The sequence below is a fragment of the Choloepus didactylus genome, chromosome 1 (assembly GCF_015220235.1).
Source record: "Choloepus didactylus isolate mChoDid1 chromosome 1, mChoDid1.pri, whole genome shotgun sequence".
NCBI lineage: Eukaryota > Metazoa > Chordata > Mammalia > Pilosa > Megalonychidae > Choloepus > Choloepus didactylus.
Genome location: NC_051307.1, coordinates 65,577,318 through 65,598,546, shown reverse-complemented (window position 1 = coordinate 65,598,546; position 21,229 = coordinate 65,577,318). Strand labels below are relative to the sequence as shown.

General features: G+C 40.0%; 1 protein-coding gene and 1 pseudogene across 6 annotated transcripts in view; both read right to left on the bottom strand.

The window, feature by feature from the left end:
• The window catches only part of NXPE3 (neurexophilin and PC-esterase domain family member 3), a 104,883-nt gene that overhangs the window by 32,597 nt on the left and 51,057 nt on the right, over positions 1–21,229 (bottom strand). The window lies entirely within an intron of this gene.
• Positions 486–1,250, bottom strand: LOC119532614 (annotated as a pseudogene).

Below are 21,229 nucleotides of genomic sequence, written 5' to 3'. Positions count from 1 at the left end.
ACAGGAAGATATAAACCCTATCAAACTGACTCAGTTTCTGGCCTTCAGGATTTCCATATTTTCTCCTTACCATTTTGACTGTAAGAAATACTACTAATTCTAGATTCTAGTTATAACTAGAATGGTTCAGTCCAAGGTAAGGAACCCAGGAGGCAACCCTTAGGATCAGGAATTTAGCTCTATAGAACTGCCTCAAACCCATCAAAACTGTCTCAATCCCCAAGGAATAGATGAGGCTACATTCTCCCACCCACTGTAAATAATGCAAACAGGTGTTCACCTAAAATTTTATCAAGAGGTATAAATGAAAGTAAGGTTCAAGTTTGCTAATTAGTTAAGGCCTCCACATTTCTTCTTAGAACCTGGTTAAGGTGGGTTTCTGATGCTGACTATGCTCAGAGTCTACACTCAGATCAAAGAGTCCACACTCAGACCACAAGGGAAAAGCATTTGTTAGCATTTAATGAACGTCCCTCCTCATGGCTTCAAGCCACAAGGACACAGGCTCCCCCCCACACCCTTGATCTTCTCCTCAGCTCTTCTGCTGAAGAATTTGGCCCTCACGATGACAGGCTGCTTTGAGAGCTTTCCCTTCCCCAGAACTTTGTAGTAGCCCGAACGTACCACATCAATGATGGGAGCAACTCCACTCTTGTTTTTAGCAGCATTTACCCGTGTCTGCTCACCGACTAAGGTCCACAATTTATCAAGGTTGACAGTTGGACAGAAGCTCTGGTTCCTCTTCAAGTGATAATGTCTCATACCAACCTTCCCAAAGTAACCTGGGTGATATTTGTCGAAGTTGATCCTGTGGTGATGCATGCCATCAGCATTACCCCGGCCTCCCGGATGCTTCCAGTGTTTACTGATAAGGCTGTGGCCATGGCTCATGTGGCCCCGGAGTTTCCGGGTCTTTCTCAATCTGGAAGGCATCTCGGTGCCCGAGACGAAAGAGCACAACCATTCATTTTATTCTTTAAAAACTTCCAGTAGTTATTTATATGCTAGAATTACAGGCTATTTTTTCCTTCTTTCTATTTTTTAATGTGTTAAAAAACACCTAATGATGCTTCCAAAGAGCAGATGCAGCAAAATATTATGTCCATCCAAAACCCAAACACAGAAAGCTACTACATAAGTAGGAGCCATTACTCCTGACAGAGCCCAGGAGTCAGCAAAAACAGACAATGTTCTCAAAAAGCTAAATGCTCTGCAGTGAAGAAACTCAGGCTTCTAGTAGCACCTCAGAATAAAACTCCTTATAAACTATAAGGAAATAGAGGGGGCTCAGCCTATTTGCATGCTCCCTTGCACAGTGAAGCCTGCCAGCTGATACATTCCATTCAAGCACATAATGTCCAACTGGCTATTGCATTTCAGGAAAACATTTGTTAGGGAAACAGTCCTACACATCAGCAGATGAAATCCATGCCAACTACTTGTATTAATCAAAGTAGCCATTCATAAATATGAACAGTAAACCAAAGATAAAACTGAGGAGAATAAATAGGACAAAAGAGATGGAACAAGATGAACAAAATTAACTACAGAGAGAAAAATAATCAAAATATATAGAACTTAAATATACATCAACAAGTAGTCTTAAAGAGATTTAAAAAGATACTGAATTCATAAAATAAGAACAAACCACTATTTTTAAAAAAGGCACAATAGAAAACAAAAAAGGCTCCTGGGAATAAATTCAATTGTTGACATTTTTTTTAATTCTTTGAAATGCTGGAAAATGAAGCTTAGAAAATCCTTTAAAACATAGAACAAAAAGAAAGTAGGATTTAAAATATGAGGAAAAGAAAATAACAAGATAGCAGATTCTGAATGGGGAATTAACGTCAATGTAATAAGCTCTTCAGAAATAGAAAACTGGAAGAGGTAAACTAAGCAAAGAAATGAAGAAAATGTCCAGATCTGAAGAAATTTCCAATCTTTAAATAGAACGAATACACATAGCATTAAACCTGACAAACGAAAAAAGCCATTTCCTAAATAGAGCCTCACACAATTTGAAAGGGAAAGAGAAAACCCTAGAAGCTTCTTGTTCCAGTTTGCTAATGCTGCCACTATGCAAATACCAGAAATGGATTGGCTTTTATAAAGGGGGTTTATTTGGTTACAAATTTACAGTTCTACAGTGATTAAAGTGTCCAAACCAAGGCACAAACATGAGTATACCTTCACTGGAGAAAGGCCATTGGCGTCTGGAAAACCTCTATTAGCTTGGAAGGCATGTGGCTGGTGTCTGCTTGCTCCCAGGTTGCATTTCAAAGTGGCATTCTCCAAAATGTCTATGCGTCAGCTTCTCAGGGCAAACTCTGGGCTACTGTTTCCAAAGTGCCAGCAAAAGTCTGCTTTCAATGGTCATCTCCAAAATGTCTCTCTCAGCTGCAGCACTGAGCTCCTTCTGTCTGAGCTTATAGGGCTCCAGTAAACTAATCAAGACCCATGCTGAATGGGTGGGGCCACATCTCCATGGAAATAATCTAATCAGAGTTATCACCTACAGTTATCACCCACATCTCCATGGCAACAACCTAATCCAAAGGTTACAACCTAATCAAGACTAAATACAGCTGCTCCCACAAGATTGCATTAAAGAACATGGCTTTTTCTGGGGGACATATCCAAACTGGCACACTTCTAGAAAGAAAAACAATGGTACCAATAAAAAATGAGAGTAAGACGGGCATTAGACTTATTTTTTTGAAACACCAGACAACAGAAGACAATGGAGAAAGCATGGTTGCCAAGGTTCTAAATGAAAAAGATTTTGAATACAACATTCAAAACCCAAATACAAATCATACATTAATGTTTAAAAAAAAAAAAATTTCAGACATGTAAGCTTACTTTCCATGTGCCCTTTCAGAAAAAAACTATTTAAAGATGTAATTCAGGTAGCTAGAAGTAAATAGCTGAAACTACCAAACTCCAACCTAGCAGTCTGGACTCCTGAAGACAATTATACAATAATGTAGATTACAAGGGGTGACAGTGTGATTGTGAAGACCTTGTGGATCACACCCCCTATATCTAGTGTATGGATGAGTGGAGGAATGGGGATAAAAACTAAAGGACAAATGGGGTGGGATGGGGGGATGAGTTGGGTGTTTTTTTTCACTTTTATTTTTTATTCTTGCTCTGGTTCTTTCTGATGTAAGGAAAATGTTCAGAGATAGATTGTGGTAACGAACGCATAACTATGTTATCATACTGTGGACAGTGGATTGTATATCATGGATGATTGTATGGTGTGTGAATGTATTTCAATAAAACTGAATTTATTAAAAAAAAAAAAAAAGATGTAATTCAGGAAAATGTAAATGAAATCCAAAAAAGTGAAAGACATGAATAACACTAATAACAACCTAGGAAAACATGAAAACTCAGAATAACAGCTGGGCAACAGGTGTAAACAGCAACCACTAAACAGGAAGACAGATGACTCCAAGAAAAAAAAAGTTTTCAAAAAGTGAATTCCATTTAATAAATCATATGAAGAAAGAACCTAATGACATGCTACAGAAGGCACATATTCTCTCATCAGAAAAAGAATGGATATTAGCACTCCAGGAAAAAAAGAGGAGGTATAAGAAAGTCTTGGTTAAAATATGAAGCAAATTAAAATACAGTATGATTAAGCAACTAATGTAGTGTATTTAAAAAAAGATCCATTTGACCTTGGTACTTGGACCACCCCCCTTTAAGAGATACAAGTTTGGTTGCAAAGGATCATGTTCTATAATGAAGAACATTTCCAAAATCATGTGAAAATGGAATGGTTAATAGCTTCACTAATCAACTTGATTTGCTGGAACTTACTTTTTATCCAGGTGTGCCGGTTTGAATGTATTGTGTCCCCCAAATGCCATTATCTTTGTGGTCTTGTGGGACAGACGTTTTGGTGCTGGTTAGATTTGCTTGGAATGTGCCCCACCCAGCTGTGGGTGGTGACTTTGGTGGAATACTCCCATGGAGGTGTGACCCCACCCATTCAGGGTGGGCCTTGATCAGTGGAGCCATATAAAACATGCTGACTCAAAGAGACTGGACGGAGTGCAGCTGTGAGTGACGTTTTGAAGAGAAGCAAGCTTGCTAGAGAGGAACGTCCTGGGAGAAAGCCATTTTGAAACCAGAACTTTGGAGCAGACGCCAACCACGTGCCTTCCCAGCTAACAGAGGTTTTCCGGACACCATTTGCCATCCTCCAGTGAAGGTACTTGATTACTGATGTGTTACCTTGGACACTTTATGGCCTTAAGACTGTAACTGTATAGCCAAATAAACCCCCTTTTTATAAAAGCCAGTCCATCTCTGGTGTTTTGCATTCTGCAGTATTAGCAAACTAGAACACCAGGGAACTACAAAAAAGAAACAGAACAACTGAGTCACAGTGCTAAGACCTCTGCCCCTGCAGAAAAGAAAACAAGTCATGCTGACTCCAATAAATCTACTTATTTTCACTAGATAGCCCAGCTCCTGCAGAGACATCCTGCCTGTCCGAGTTGTGAAATTAATGAAACACAGCCCAAGGACATCCCACCCCAAGCAACTCACGTAGCTCACTCTCCCTTGCTCCCCCTCCCCATTTCCCCACACCCTCCCTTTGTTCCTAGCAGCCATATATACTGCTAGCCCAAAACTTGTCTTTTGAGCGGTAACTTTTTGCTGCTATTCTGTATTAATGCGACTTTAGTTCAATAAACTTCTTCTATACTTTGGTTTACAGAGTCTGTTTCCAGCAAAAGGCATAATAATATAAACACTGTTTTTTAAGAATAAGAATTGATCTATAAAGAATGTAATTAGCCTTAATTATAGTTACAGCAATAAATCTAAAGAGTATAAAATCTTACAGAGCAAAAGTAATATTATAGTTAAAGAAATCAAGTGTAAAATCATATACTGTATAAAACCATAGGGGAAAGAAAAGATCTAAATAATTATTTAATGTTATAAAGATAACAGAAATAAAGATAATTTTACAAATTTTGGAGGGAGGGTGACAGGAGAAAGTGTAAGCAGAAGGGACTCATCTTTCATTATCTTAACAGTAGCTGCACAAACAGCCAACATTTAATGAACACTTAGCAAGTGCCAGGCACTCATTAATACTTTACATGAATCCTTTAATTCAATGTTCAAATTACCCCTCAAAAGAGGGCTTATTATTATGCCCATTTTAAAGGTGAGAAAACTGAAGCAAAGAATGGCTCAATAATTTGTCCAAGGTCACATAAGTTATAAGCAGCAGAGCCAGGATTAGAACCCAGGCTATCGGACTTCAGATCTGTGCTCTTAACCACCCCTGCTACACTTCTCTGTAGAGGGGTCAAGAAATACCATATAAGGTTGAAAAATCAAGATAGAAATATGTAAAGTATAATAAATGCTGACTGCTGGGGAAGTCATGAACACACACTCAGCAGCCATCTCCCAGCCTTCACCTACCCGCCTCCTATTCTATTGTATGATAATGTTTCAATCTGTTTCCAAGCCACAACCTGGGGTAGATGTTAAGTCTAATGAAAAGTTCCAACCAGACCTTAAACCCAGAAACCTGGAACAAGCAGCCCCAGATGCTAATCAAGGCAGGAATTCCCAGTGGCAAGGCCCCCTCCCCTCAGGGTGGATAAATACCACACTCAAATAGTATCAATCTGTCTCTCTCCTCCAACATGAAGTGGGGCGTGCAGAACTGCTATCCACCAACCCCAACCCAAGGAGCTTTGGCCACCCCAGGAGACTGGCCACATGAGGATTTCTTCCCCTGCTCTTACGGACCCTCTGTGCTAAGTAATAAAGCAGTCATTTCCTAAAAGTTTCTGTTGTGCCCTGAGCCTGTGTTCCCACAATGCACTGCGTAGCAATGCACTCCACACTAACTGCCCAAATAATTAAAAACAAGTAGCAACATCCAGGGAGAATACTAAGAGTGAAGAATGGGCAGAGAACCCTGTTACGCACTCGATACCATTCCCTAATCTTTGAAATTGTTTATACTATTCATTAATTATTTTCTTAATAAACAGAAGGGCAGACGGATAAAAGCAGCAAGTTGCCCCTTTCACATCAGAGATGAGGGGCACTTGTGCTATCCAAATACTGGATATTTATACACCCTAGGGGAAGGGGGCCCTACCAAAGAGCAAAAAACATTTAACAGGCAACCTTTGTGCCCTGGCAAGCAGCTAGGGCTGTTTGAGATTTAATATCTCCCCAGGCTGTTTGCATTCTCTTGCAAAATGGAAACACATTTTTGCAAAATGGAAACACTCTTGCATTCTCTTGCAAAATGGAAACACACATTGCAAAATGGAAACACAAGTGAACAAGAGAGGGGGAAAAGAGGCGAACAGGTGAAGTTGGGAGATGGCCACTGAGTGTATTTGTAACCAGCCCTAGTTTATACTCTTCCACATTAGCTTTCACAGCGTGAGCCCAACTTCTACCTCTGACATGACAGCAGAGACAGGTTGGGTCAGTTGACCTGCAGTTCTCAAAAATGTTAGAAATTTGGGAACATCACTGGCTCTAGCTCATTAAGGGGATTCTGATGATTCCTATGCATACAATTATTTCAAGCAGAGTAATCAGGCCTGTCTGGAGTAATGACCACATCTATACCTCTCAACTTCCAGGAGGCGGCTGAAGAGGTCCCATATAGAATCTGTATACTCTGCAACCAGTGGGCATGTTTCAAGGAGACAGTCAGAAACCTGAGGGTGTATCACTCAATTACTGCCCAAAAAGCTAAGCAGGGTGTTGCCCAAACAGTCAAGGTTTTATTTACTCCACAAAGAAAGATAAACCATGGAGGCACACAGGCCACCCCTAGAGAATCACTGTTCATTTCAGGGATGCTAGCACAAAAATGTCAGAGTCATCTGCCAGTGTTTCCATTCGCTTAAGTTTCCGGAATGCAATATACCAGAAATGGATTTGTTTTTACAACAGGGGGTTATTAATACACAAATTTACAGTTCTAAGACCATGAAAATGTCCCCATTAAGGCAGCAACAAGACGATACCTTCTCTGAAGAGAGGTTGATGGCATCTGGGGTTCCTCTGTGATATGGGAAGGCACAAGGCCAGAGTCTGCTTGTCCTTCTCACTGAGGTTTAGCTTCTGGTTTCCTGGTTTTCTCCCAAATGTCTCTGGGCTTCTGTTTAAACTCTCTCCAAAATGTCTCTTCCTTTTATCCTCTCACAAAGGACTCCGGTGAAGGATTAAGGCCTACCTTGAATTGGGTGGGTCACATCTTCATGGAAACAACCTAATCAATAGTTTCTACCCACAACAGGTCTTACACCCACAAGAATGGATTAAAAGAACATGGCAGAGAGAACAGGCAGAAAATGACCGGGACAGTGGTTCCAGGGTAAAGCAGTCAGAGAAGGACTTCTGCATTATATAGAGAGGATCTGGATAAAAATGAGGAGAAATTGCAGCTGAAAGGAAGGGGTGAGTTAATACAATTGTGACCACCGCAGGATTGCTCAGAGCAGGTGAGGGAGGAACTGCTAATTCCCACACTGGCATCTCTGCAAACAGCAGGGGACAACACCCTCCTCAATCCTGCAGTTGGAAGCACCCATGTGAGAACATGGGAACTAACAGATTTGTGTTAGCCACACAGAGTGACTGTGCTGCACTGCGCAGTGTCTACCCCCCAACCCTGAGGCAGGCCGCTGCAGGGGCCTGATTTCAGGGAGGTCTGGGGGGGCTCCCTCTGGGAGGAGAGGGGGCGCAGAGCAAAGCAGAGTTGACCCAACAATTAGCAGGCAATAGAGATATTCTGTGTACCACTGCCTTTACTCTTTCTCCACAGAAGCCCACAGCACTCAAGGTGTTCACAGGCAGAGAGATGGGGACAAAGGAGAGTACCACAGAGAAGCACCAAGAGGCCCTTCCCCACCCCAGGGGCTCGCAGGTGCACGGCAGGCTGGGATTTTGCAGGCCAACAAAAAGCAGAGCACTTACAAGCTGGCTGAGGACTGGGGAGGGAGAAAATCGCAGCTCCTGAGCCCAAGGTTAAACCATTTGGAAGCCTGGGAATCACCAGACGCGCATGCCCTTGAGCAGACTCTCTGCCGAGGGCCACAGTGCTCACCCCCATCCCTGGAGCTGGCAGACTCCAGCATGCAGGGAGACCTACTGTAGTGACTGGATTTTCATCCAGTTTGGGCCCCCTCAGAGCAGGCTAACACAGTCAGAGACAAGCAGGCTTGAGAGGAAGAGGTGGCCCAAGACCACCATCTGCTGGAAAGTCAGGGAAAGTGCACTCTGGCAAATCCCTGATTTGCCAAACCTCCTACAGATGTCTAAACATAGACTTGTATCTTCCAAAATAACCTTATCAAGATAATCAAATGCCAAGAAATCAGCAGAAAATCACAAAGTACCTGTAGATCCAAGAAGATATGGCCAAGCCAAATGAACAAAATAAAAAGCCAGAGGAGACACAGAACTTGGAACAACTAACTAAAGAAGTACATACAAATCTCCAAAACAATTTCAATGCGCTGAGTAAAGACACAAAGGATGTCAAGAAAATATAAGAAGAGCATAAAGAAGAATTTGAAAGAGTAAAAAGAACAATTGCAGATCTTATGGAAATGAAAGATACTGTAGATCAAATTAAAATTAAAAAAAAAAAAAGACAGATCTAACAATTAAAAACCAAAGGATGAGATGGCTGGTTCAAGAATTCCCTTCACGGTAATAACTTTGAATGTGAATGGATTAAACTCTCCAATTAAAAAAAAAAAACAGACTGGTAGAATGGATTAAAAAGTATGACCCATTCATATGCTGTTTACAAGAGACTTATCTTAGACCCTGCGACACAAAGAGACTGAAAGTGAAAGGATGGAAAAAGGTATTCTATACAAACTGCAACCAAAAAAAAGCTGGGGTACCTATATTAATATTAGAAAAAATGCAAAGATATCATTAGAGACAAGGAAGGACACTACATATTAATAAAAGTCACAATTAAGAAGAAATAACAATCGTAAATGTTTATGCACTCAATCAGGGAGCTCCAAAGTATATGAGGTAAACGGTGGCAAAACTTAAGGGAGCAGCATTGAGGAGCTAAGATGACAGTGTAGAGGTGTGGAATGTATTTAGTCCCCTGAAACAACTAATAAACAATCAGGAACAACTAGTAAATAATCTGCAACAACTGCTGGGGGACAACCATGACTGTCCACACATCGTACACCAACCTGGATTGGGTGGAACAGCTGAGATCGCAGCATAAAATCTGAAAGCTGCGGAACTACACCAGGAGCCCCCTCTCCCCATGGCAGGCTGAGCGACAGGATCTGCCCATGGGAGAAAGCAGCATTCTTGGAGTGAGCGAATATAGCTCAGGCCAGCTCCAACTGGGGTTTTAATTAACAAATGTGAACTGCTGAACACAAGCTACAAACACAGACAAGAAGCAAAGTATCCTGAGATCACTCCCAGTGGAGAGGAGGTGGGGCTGATGGAGAGGGAAAAAAATAATTAAAAAAAAAGAAAAAAAGAAAGATACTTTCATAGACTGATTTTAGAGAGCTGGAAAACACCTGTGCCCCGGGAGGGAGAAGCCCAGACGACCAGGTGCTCTATCTGGCTGATGGGCGAAACTGGGGGCCCATCAACCAGCTCTGAAGAGAGGCTTTCCTTTTTCTCTCTCTCAAACTGAGGGGCTCAGTGGATATACATTTTTCTCTAGTGCTCATTGAATATTATCCAGGATGGAGCATATGCTGTGAAACAAAACAGGTCTCAATAAATTTAAAAAGATTGAAATTATTCAAAAGACTTTCTCTGACCACTATGGAATGAAGCTAGAAATCAATAACCACCAAAGAACCAGATCTTTAACAAATACATGAAGATTAAACAACACACTGTTAAACAATCAGTGGGTCAAAGAAGAAATTGCAAGAAAAATCGGAAAATATCTGGAGATAAATGAAAATGAGAACACAACATCAAAACCTATGGGATTAAAAAAAAAAAAAATCCTATGAGATGCAGCAAAGGCAATGCTGAGAGGAAATTTATAGCTCTAAATGCATACATTAAACAGGAAGAAAGAGCTAAAACCAAAGACCTAACTGAACAACTGAAGAAGCTAGAGAAAGAACACCAAACCAACCCAAAACCAAGTAGAAGAAAAAAAATAACAAGGATTGAAGCAGAAATACATGACATACAGAACAAAATAATACAGAGAATCAGTAAAACCAAAAGTTGGCCCTCTGAGAAGATCAACAAGATTGATAAATCCTTAGCTAGACTGACAAAGTAAAAAAGAGAGAAGATGCAAATAAACAAGATGAGAAATGAGATGGAGGTCAACACCATAGATCCCGAAGAAATAAAAAAAAGTCATAAAAGAAGACCATGAATAACTGTATGCCAACAAACTTGACAACTGAGAAGAAATGGATAATTTCCTAAAAAACACATGAACCTATACTGACTTGAGAAGAAACAGAAGACCTCAACAAACCAATCACAAGTAAAGAGACCAATCAGTTAACACAAACCTTCCTATAAAGAAAAGCCCAGGACCAGATGGCTTCACAGGGGAATTTTACCAAACTTTCCAAAAAGAACTGACACCAATTATACTTAAACTCTTTCAAAACATTGAAGAAAATGGAACACTACCTAACTCATTTTATGAAGCTAACATCACTCTAATACCAAAACCAAGTAAAGATGCTACAGGCCAATCTCCCTCATGAAAATAGATGCAAAAATTCTCAACAAAATATCTGCAAATCAGATCCAAAGACACATTAAAACAATCATACACAATGACCAAGTGGGGTCCATTACAGGCATACAATGGTGGTTCAACATAAGAAAATCAATCAATGTAATACAACACATTAACAAATCAAAACGGAAAAATCAAACGATCATCTCAACAGATGCTGAAAAAGCATTCGACAAAATCCAGCATCCTTTTTCGATAAAAACACTTCAAAAGGTAGGAATTGAAGGAAACTTCCTCCTTATGATAAAGGGCAGATATATGAAAAACCCACATCCAGCAAAGTACTCAATGGCGAGAGACTGAAAGCCTTCCATCTAACATCAGGAATGAGACAAGGATGCCCGGTGTCACCACTGTTATTCAACATTGTGCTAGAAGTGCTAGCCAGAGCAATCCAGCAAGACAAAGAAATACAAGGCATCCAAACTGGAAAGGAAGAAGTAAACTGTCATTATTTGCAGATGATATGATCTTATATCTGGAAAACCTTGAGAAATTGATGACACAGCTACTAGAGCTAGTAAGCAAATTTAGCAAAGTAGTGAGATACAAGATTAATGCACATAAGTCAGTAATGTCCCCATACACTGGAAATGACTGAAATGAAGTGACACTCAAGAGATACTATTATCCATTCTCACTAGCAACCAAAAAAATCAAGTACCTAGGAATAAATTTAACCAAGTATGTAAAAGACCTATACATAAAAAGCTACATAACTTTACTAAAATAAATAGAGGGGACCTAAAAAGATGTAAAAATATTCCATGTTCACGGATGGGAAGGCTAAATGTCATTAAAATGTCAATTCTACCCAAACTCATCTACAGATTCAATGCAATCCCTATCAAAATTCTAACAACCTACTTTGCAGACTTGGAAAAGCTAGTTATCAAATCTATCTGGAAGGGAAAGATGCCTTGAATTGCTAAAAACATTCTATAAAAGAAAAACGAAGTGGGAGAACTTACACTCCCCGACTTTGAAGCTTATTATAAAGCCACAGTAGTCAAAAACAGCATGGTACTGGCACAAAGATAGCCATATTGATCAATGCAATCGAATTGAGAATTCAGAGATAGACCCCCAGATCTACGGTTGAATGATCTTTGATAAGGCCCCCAAAACCACTGAACTGGAACATAATCTATTCAACAAATGGGGCTGAGAGAGCTGGATAGCCATATCCAAAATAATGAGAGAGGACTGCTACCTTGAACACTGCACAAAAATTAACTCAAAATGGATTAAAGGCCTCAATATAAGAGACAGTACCATAAAACTCCTAGAAGATAATGTAGGGAAACATCTTCAAGACCTTGTACTAGGAGGTCACTTCTTAGACTTTACACCCAAAGCACAAGCAACAAAAGAAAAAATAGATAAATGGGAACTACTCAAACTTAAATCAAAAGGTGAAGAGGTAGCCAACCTCAATGGGAAAAAATTTTTGGAAACCACGTATCTGACAAAAGACTGATATCTTGCATATATAAAGAAATCCTACAACTCAATTACAATAGTACAGACAGCCCAATTATAAAATGGGCAAAAGATATGAAAAGACATGAAATGGCCAAAAGATATGAAATTGCCAAAAACACATGAAAAAATGTTCAGCTTCACTAGCTATTAGGGAGGTGCAAATTAAAGACCACAATGAGATATCATCTCACACCTTGATTGGCTCTCATTAAACAAACAGCAAACTAACAAATGCTGGAGAGGATGTGGAGAAATTGGAACTCTTATTCATTGCTGGTGGGACTGTATAATAGTACAGCCACTCTGGAAGACAGTCTAGCGGTTCCTTAAAAAACTATATATAGGTGGACTATTTTCACGTTGCTCTGAACTGGCTAACTTCTAAACAATTAATAGCTTTTCTTGGTATATTAGGTTATTGGAAACTGTTTATACTCTATTTAAAAATTTTAAAACTTTTGTACACCCTATTAGAAAAGGAAAAGCATGGGAATGGGATTTTCCACAGCAGGCTGTGTTTACAAAAGTACAAGCATAGGCTTTAAGCCGGGGGGGGGCGGGGGAGATGGACCCCGATATATCCTGTGAATTGGATGTGCCCAGTGCTAATATTGACTTTGGATGGGGTTTGTGGCAAAGGCAACAGGCTAAATGTGTAACCATTAGATTCTGGTCCCAACTTTGGAAGGGCACAGAACTCAGATATAGCCCATTGGAAAAACAACTGTGTACAGCTCACAATGCTCTGTTACAAGCAGAAGGTTTAACTCAAAGTTGCCCAGTGGCCACACTCATACAGGAATAGACACAGGCGACTATAAATAAGCCCTATTCGGGGAGTGCTCAGCTAAGCACACTGACAAAATGGAAAGCCTACATCCTACAGTGCCGAATTTTTAACAATAGCCCTATGAGTGCAAAGATGCATGAAATTTTAGGACGGGTCTCCCATGTGGAAGAGCAGCATGCCCTGCCTCCTGTTGATCCTCCCAAGGTGGCTCCTCCCATGCTCACTGTTGACAGAGAAGGGAGTATACCTGACTCTACATGGTATACTGACAGATTGGCACTTGAGCAACATGCTAGCTGGATGGCTGTGACTGTCCAGCCAAATATTGACATCATCTGGTGGGAGACTGGAACTTTGCAAAGCAGCCAGTGGGCTGAGCTGCGGGCTGTACAGATGGTAACTGTCCATGAACCAGGAGACACCTTGACTGTCTGCCTAGGTAACTGGGCCATATATCGAGGCCTAACAGTATGGATGGCCACGTGGAAGCAGGAGCAATAGACGGTGGCTGACCGCCCCATATGGAGGAAGGAACTGTGGGAAGACATCTGGACAGCCTGCCAAAAATATAAGATAACTGCTTTCCATATTTCTGCCCATAATGTTAACTGATTGCCAGGTAACGCAACTGCATATGCCCTAGCGAAATTCCACCACCTCATAGCAATGACGCACGAGGCAACTGCATGGCTGCATTGGAAAACTGAGCACCGAGGGTACCAGACCCTGTGGAAGCTGGTGCAGCAGTTTCAGCTGCCTATCACCAAAGAGTTAAAAGGAGTAGAGGACGCTAGCCCCTCCTGCTCAGTGCAATGGCCCAGAACGCTTCCTGACCGACTTGGACCCATCAGCCAAGACCAGATTCCTCCCACCTGGTGGCAAATTGACTATATTGGACCCTTCCTCTGTCCAAACGGGCCAAATACACCTTCACCACTGTAGATACAGCTACGGGACTGCTGCTGGCCTTCCTAGGGGTCAAGGCCAACTAGTGAGCTACCACACATAGCTTAAAAAAAAAAAAATTAAGTGTCTTTTCTGGGGTCCCCACACACATGGACAGCGATAGGGGGACCCCCTTCACTGGGCACTTAACCCAGGCCTGGGCTACAGAATATAATATCCTTTGGCCTTCTCACTTGGCCCTATAATCCCACAGCAACTGGGTTAATTTAAAGAATGTATGGACTTTTAAAGGAACACTTAAAGGATGATAGAAACTCCTTATAACTATGGACTTGACAACTGTACCAGCATTAACTCCAGACCCAAAGCAGCGGCTCCTGCGCCTGTGGAAATGGTAACCACGGGGCCCACACAAGCCTTACAAATTCAAATAAGGGGGGCCAGCTGCCTTCAAGCTGCAGCAAGGCAACAATAATAATCTGCTCTTGCCTGTGCCACAAACACTAGAAATTGGGAAAAACAAGGTCAATTGGCTCTGGTTCTGGCCCATGCAGCCAAGCCGGTTGAGAATCCTAAGCCCATGGGGTATTTACTGTGCCAAAGGTTATTTGTATTCCCCAACTGGGGTCCCTATCCCCCAGGGAACTGTATGTGTAACTTTGCAACACCAAACTAACTGTAGATCTGACCCTGAAGGGTTCCCTGCAGGGGAAGAAAATATGGCATTTAAAAAAAAAACCCTCACATGCAACTCTTCTATCCACTAATGAAAACTCAGTATATATATATTGTTCCTACATGTGCTATTAATTCTTGTTAAAAAATTGTATATTACTGTTTCAATAATGCATTAACTAAAGTGGTGTATTTAGCATTATTCCAACAAGTTTTAATTTTAGTGGTAATTGTATGCTGTAGAATGTTTGCTTGAAAATGGTTTTCAAAATTATTTTGGTAACTTACATATAAGAGGTATAAAGAATGTTTTGCACAAAAAGGATAAGGAAAGTAGTTTTGTCCTAAATGACTGGTTGTTTCAGAATGGAAAAGAGAAAATGTAGCACAAAAAACTGGATGATTATAGAGTTGCAGAAAGGGAAATTTACTAAATATAGAATAAAGCAGACTGCCTGGTAGTTTTATCCTTTAGCTATTTTAGTCCCAGGTGTACCTGTGCTTTAATTAATATTCAATTCTGTTATATGTACCCGATAACTCACAAAATGTAACACAAGCTCTTGATCACATGCCAGATCATACTGAACATTTATCTGATAATCCTTTGTCCAAATGGTATAATTCTTTAACTTGGCCATGGTGCCACGGGGATTACTGTCCACATGTACTGGTTCATTTGTACTCTGCTGTTCATTGTATTGTTGTGAATTATGGATGCAATGTCTGTCCTTTGGTCAACGCAAATCACTGCGTGGGGGTGGAATGTGGAAGCCCCTGGCCCCCAAGTGTCCTGAGAACTGCACACAGCCTTTTGTTTGACTTAAGACAGCTGAGGTTTGACCTGTTCTCCTTGTAATATCAGATGCTAACTGTAATCTATACCAGAAACTACCTCCTCCCTGAGACTCTGAGATATTGTTATCTCTATAATCCTCCCCTCCTCCCTGCTGATTACAATCAACCCCTCCCCCACATTGCACGTTGCATGACCCTGCTCCCTGACTTATGCTCTCATACCCATTGGAATGTCAAGCCATTATAACCAGCTTATTCAGCCCCCCAAACTGCGGACTATTTCCACGTTGTGCTCTGAACTGGCCGCCATTCAGAGCAGCTCATGAATCCATCCAGAGAAGCTCCTGATTTCAGGGCAACGTGGCTCAACTTCCCCACCCTGTAGGTAAGCCCTATAATAAAATCTCTTGTCTCAAGAAAAAAAAAAAAAAAAAAAAAAAAAACTAGATATAGAGTTACCCTTCGATTCAGCAATTTCACTTCTCGATATACACCCAGAAGATCTGAAAGCAGTGACATGAACAGATATCTGCACACCAATGTTCACAGCAGCATTATTCACAATTGCCAAGAAATGGAAACAATCCAAATGTTCTTCAACAGATGAGTGGATAAACTAAATGTGGTATATAAACATGGAATACCATGCAGCAGAAAGAAGGAACGATCTCGTGAAACATATGCCAACATGGATGAACCTTGAAGACATAATGCTGAGTGAAATAAGCCAGGCACAAAAAGAGAGATATTCGTATGCTACCATTAATGTGAACTCTGTGAAAAATGTAAAGTAAACGGTTTATACTGTAGAATGTAGAGGACCTAGTGATAGACTGCAAATAGTGAAGGGGGAACAACAATCTAATAAGAACAGATAAGTTATGGACAGTAAACTTAATGTTCTGGGAATGCTCAGGAACAACTATGATTTGTTAATTTTGGGGGGGTATGGTAGGAACAAGTTGGCAACAATGCAGTTATTTTAGATTAATGGTTTTTCTTATTCCTTTGGTTATAGTTTGTTTATTTTCTTGGGGTAGGGTAGAAACATGCTGGAAGCAATGTAATTATTTTAGGTTATTTGTTTTTCTTATTCCTTTGTTTTGGTTTTGTTTGAAGTGTTTTTTTTTTATTGTTTCTCAATTTCTTGATAAAGTTAAAAAAAACGTAGCACAACATTCTGAACATAATTATCAGCACTGAATTATATATTTGAGTATCTGAATATGATTAAAAGGGGAGATTTTAGGTTGTATATATGTTACTAGACTAAAATCTTTTAAAAACAGAGAGAAAATACCATGAGTAACTGTATGACAACTCAGAAGAAATGGACAATTTCCTAAAAACACATGAACCTATACTGACTTGAGAAAAAACAGAAAACCTCAACAAACCAATCACAAGTAAAGAGATCCAATCAGTCATGAAAAACCTTCTATAAAGAAAAGCCCAGGGCCAGATAGATGGCTTCACAGAGGAATGTTACCAAACATTCCAAAAAGAACTAACACCATTCCTGCTCAAACTCTTCCAAAAAAGTGAAGAAAAACAAACACTACCTAACTCATTTTATGAAGCTAACATCACTCTAATACCAAAAGCAGATAAAGACACTACAAGAAAGGAGAACTACAGGTCAATCTCCCTAATGACTATAGATGCAAAAATTCTCAAAATATTTGAAAATTGAATCCAAGGGCACATTAAAAGACTCTTACACCATGACCAAGTGGGGCTCAATCCAGGCATGCAAGGGTAGTTCAACGTAAGAAAATCAATCAATGTAATACAACACATTAACAAATTGAAAGGAAAAAATCAAATGATCATCTCCATTGACGCTGAAAAAGAATGACAAAATTCAGCACCCTTTTTGGATAAAAACACTTCAAAAGGAAACTTCAAAGGAAACTTCCTCACTAAGATAAAGGGCATATATGAAAAACCCAGAGCCAGCACAGCACTCAATGGCAAGAGACTGAAAGCCTTCCCCCTAAGATCAGGAACAAGACACGGATATCCAGCGGCACCATTATTATTCAAATAATAGCTCATTTCTTTTTCTTGCCAAAGCAATTAGGCAGGGAAAAGAAATAAAAGGCATCCAAATTTGAAAGGAAGAAGTAAAACTTTCATTATTTGCTGATGACATGATCCTAGGAAAATCCCGAGAAATCTATGACAAAGCTACTTGAGCTTTTCTTACTCCCTTGTTATGTTATGTTTGACATTTTTTTTTTACTGTATGTTTTCTCTTATTTTTATTTTTTGATATAGTTAATTTAAAAAAAAAGAGTTAATTAAAAAAAAAAAATGAAAAAATACGCAAAGCCCCCTTGAGAAGCTGGTGGAGAATTCACAAGTGTTTGGCTTCCTCACCTCAACTGATGCTGATGTGCTCACAGACATAGAGGACTGGTGGTTTGATGGGCTGAGCCCTCTACCATGGGACTTGCCCTTGGCAAGACTGTTGCTGCAAAGGAGAGGCTAGGCCTGCCTATAATTGTGCTTAAGAGCCTCCTCCCGAGTGCCTCTTTGTTGCTCAGATGTGGCCCTCTCTCTCCAGCTAAGCCAACTTGGCAGGTGAAATCACTGCCCTCCCCGCTACATGGGATCAGACACCCAGGGGAGTGAATCTCCCTGGCAACATGGAATATGACTCCTGGGGAGGAATCTAGACCCAGCATCATGGGATGGAGAACATCTTCTTGACCAAAAGGGGGATGTGAAAGGAAATGAAGTAAGTTTCAGTGGCTGAGAGATTCCAAAAGGAGCCGAGAGGTCACTCTGGTGGGCACTCTTATGCACAATATAGACAACCCCTTTTAGGTTGTCTATAGCTAGCAGTAAATATCTGAAACTATCAAACTACAACCCAGAACCCATGAATCTTGAAGATGATTGTATAACAATGTAGCTTATGAGGTGTGACAATGTGACTGGGGAAGCCATATGGACCACACTCCCCTCTGTCCAGTGTATGGATGAATAAGTAGAAAAATCAGGGCAAAAAAAAAGGCACCCAGTGTTCTTTTTTACTTTAATTGTTCTTTTTCACTTTAATTTTTATTCTTATTGTTTTTGTGTGTGTGGTAATGAAAATGTTCAAAATTTAATTTTCATGATGAATGCACAACTACATAATGGTACTGTGAACAACTGAATGTACGCTTTGTATGACTGCACGGTATGTGACTATATCTCAATAAAAATGAATCCAGCAAAGTGGTAGGATATAAGATTAATGTGCAAAAGTCAGTAATGTTCCTAAACACTAGTAATGACCTGAGGAGGCAATTAAGAAAAAAATCCCATTCACAATAGCAACTAAAAGAATCAGGTATCTAAGAATATATTTAACAAAGGATGTAAAGGACCTGTACACAGAAAACTACAAAACTTTGCTAAAAGAAATCAAAGATGACCTAAATAGATGGGAAGATATTCCATGTTCATGGATAGGAAGGCTAAATGTCATTAAGATGTCAATTCTACCAAAATTTATCTACAGACTCAATGCAATATCCATCAAAATTCCCACAACCTACTTTGAAGGCTTGGAAAAGCTAGTTGCCAAATTTACTTGGAAGGGAAAGGGACCTCAAATTGCCAAAAACATCCTAAAAAAGAAGAATGAAGTAGGAGGACTTACACTTCTTGACTGTAAAGCTTACTATAAAACAGCATGGTATTAGCACAAACATAGACATATTGATCAATGGAATCAAATTGAGAGTTTGGACATAGACCCCTAGATCTATGTTCAATCAAGTTTGAATAGTTTCTTCAACAAATGGGGCTGGGGGAACTGGATATTCATATCCAAAGGACTGAGAGAGGACACCTACCTCACACCCTAGACAAAAATTAACTCAAAGTGGATCAAAGACTTAACTATAAGAGCCAGTACCATAAAACTCCTAGAAGAAAATAAAGGGAAACATCTTCAAGAACTAGTAATAGGAGGCAGCTTCTTAGATATTACACTCAAAGCACAAGGAACGAAAGAAAAAATAGATAAATGGGAACTCCTCAAAATCGAATGTTTCTGTGCCTCAAAGAACTCAGTCAAGAAAGTGAAGAGGCAGCCAACTCAATGCGAGAAAATATTTGGAAACCATATATTTGATAAGGGTTTGATATCCAGTATATATAAAGAAATCCTACAAACTCAACAATAAAGGTCAAACAACCCCATTACAAAATGGGCAAAAGATATATGAATAAACATTTTTCCGAAGAGGAAATACAAAGGGCCTAAAAGCACATGAAAAGACGTTCCTCTTCATTAGCTATTAGGGAAATGCAAATCAAAACCACAATGAGATATCAATTCGTGCCTATAAGAATGGCTGCCATTAAAAAAACAGGAAACTACAGATGTTGGAGAGGATATGGAGAAATTAGGACACTTATTCACTGCTGGTGGTATGCATAATGGTGCAGTCGTTGTGGAAGACAGTTTGGCAGTTCCTCAGAAAATTTAATATCGGGTTGTCCTACAATTCGACAATTCCACTACTCAGTATATACCCAGAAGATCTGAAAGCAGTGATATGAACAGACATTTGCACACTGATGTTCATAGTGGAATTATTCACAACTGCCAAAAGATGGAAACAATCCAAGTGTCCACCAACATATGAATGGAAAAACAAAATTGGTACACATATATAATGGAATATTATGCAACTCAGTAAGAAGGAATGAGGTCCTGATACATGTGACAACATGGATGAACCTTGAGGACATAATGCTGACTGAAATAAGCCAGACACAGGACAGATATTGTATGATTCCACTAATATGACACCCTTTAGAAAAGGTAAACTCAGAGTCTTAAAATGCAGAATATAGGGAACCTAGAGTTAGACAGAAACTAGCAAAGGGGGAGCAGTTATTGAATAGGTATAGGCTTGTTAACAAGGTTGACCTCAAATGTATAGGAATGGACAGAGGTGATGGTAGTTTGTTAGTGGGAATATAAGTAATAATGATATTTTGAAGGTGAATATGATTGAACAGGGTTGTTTAAAGTCATGTATCTCACCAATTAGTACTACAAATATAAGTTTGTGCATGAACTACTTCAGGGGTATGATGCTGGTACAAATAGTTAATAAGAGTGGTGTGTGGGAAAAACTTGTTACATGCTGTGGACTATATTTAACAGGAATACCTTACCAGTACCACACCAATACTAGGGGTTAATGGATGGGGCAAGATAAGAGTTACGAGGTGTTGTGAGTTTTCACTTCGGCATGGGGGTGTCTGTTATGTTTCTCTTTGGAGCAATGAAAATTGTCTAAAATCGAAAGTGATGATGACTGTACAACTAAGTGAGGATACTGTGAGATACTGATTATTCTGGATAGAATATATGCTATGTGAATGTATCTCAACAAAATGTGGAGAGAGAGGTATAACTGTCCAATATTGGTAGGGTAGCAGAATGGCGCTGCCCCTCCAGAAAGTACTATAACAAATCCAGGAGACTAAATACAGGGTCGCCACATGATTAGGCAAATCCGTTACTAGGGATATAATCGGAAGAAGTGAAAGCTGGGACTGGAAGAGACACTTGCACACTGATGCTTATGGCAGCATTACTCACATTAGCCAATGGCTGGAGGTGGCCGAAGGGTACATCGACAGAGGAGCAGAAGAGAGAACTGTGGTGCATACAGGCAATGGAATATTGTGCAGCTACAGAAAGGAGTGAAGTCATGAGACATACAACAGGGTGAATGAACCTTGAGGACAATATGTTG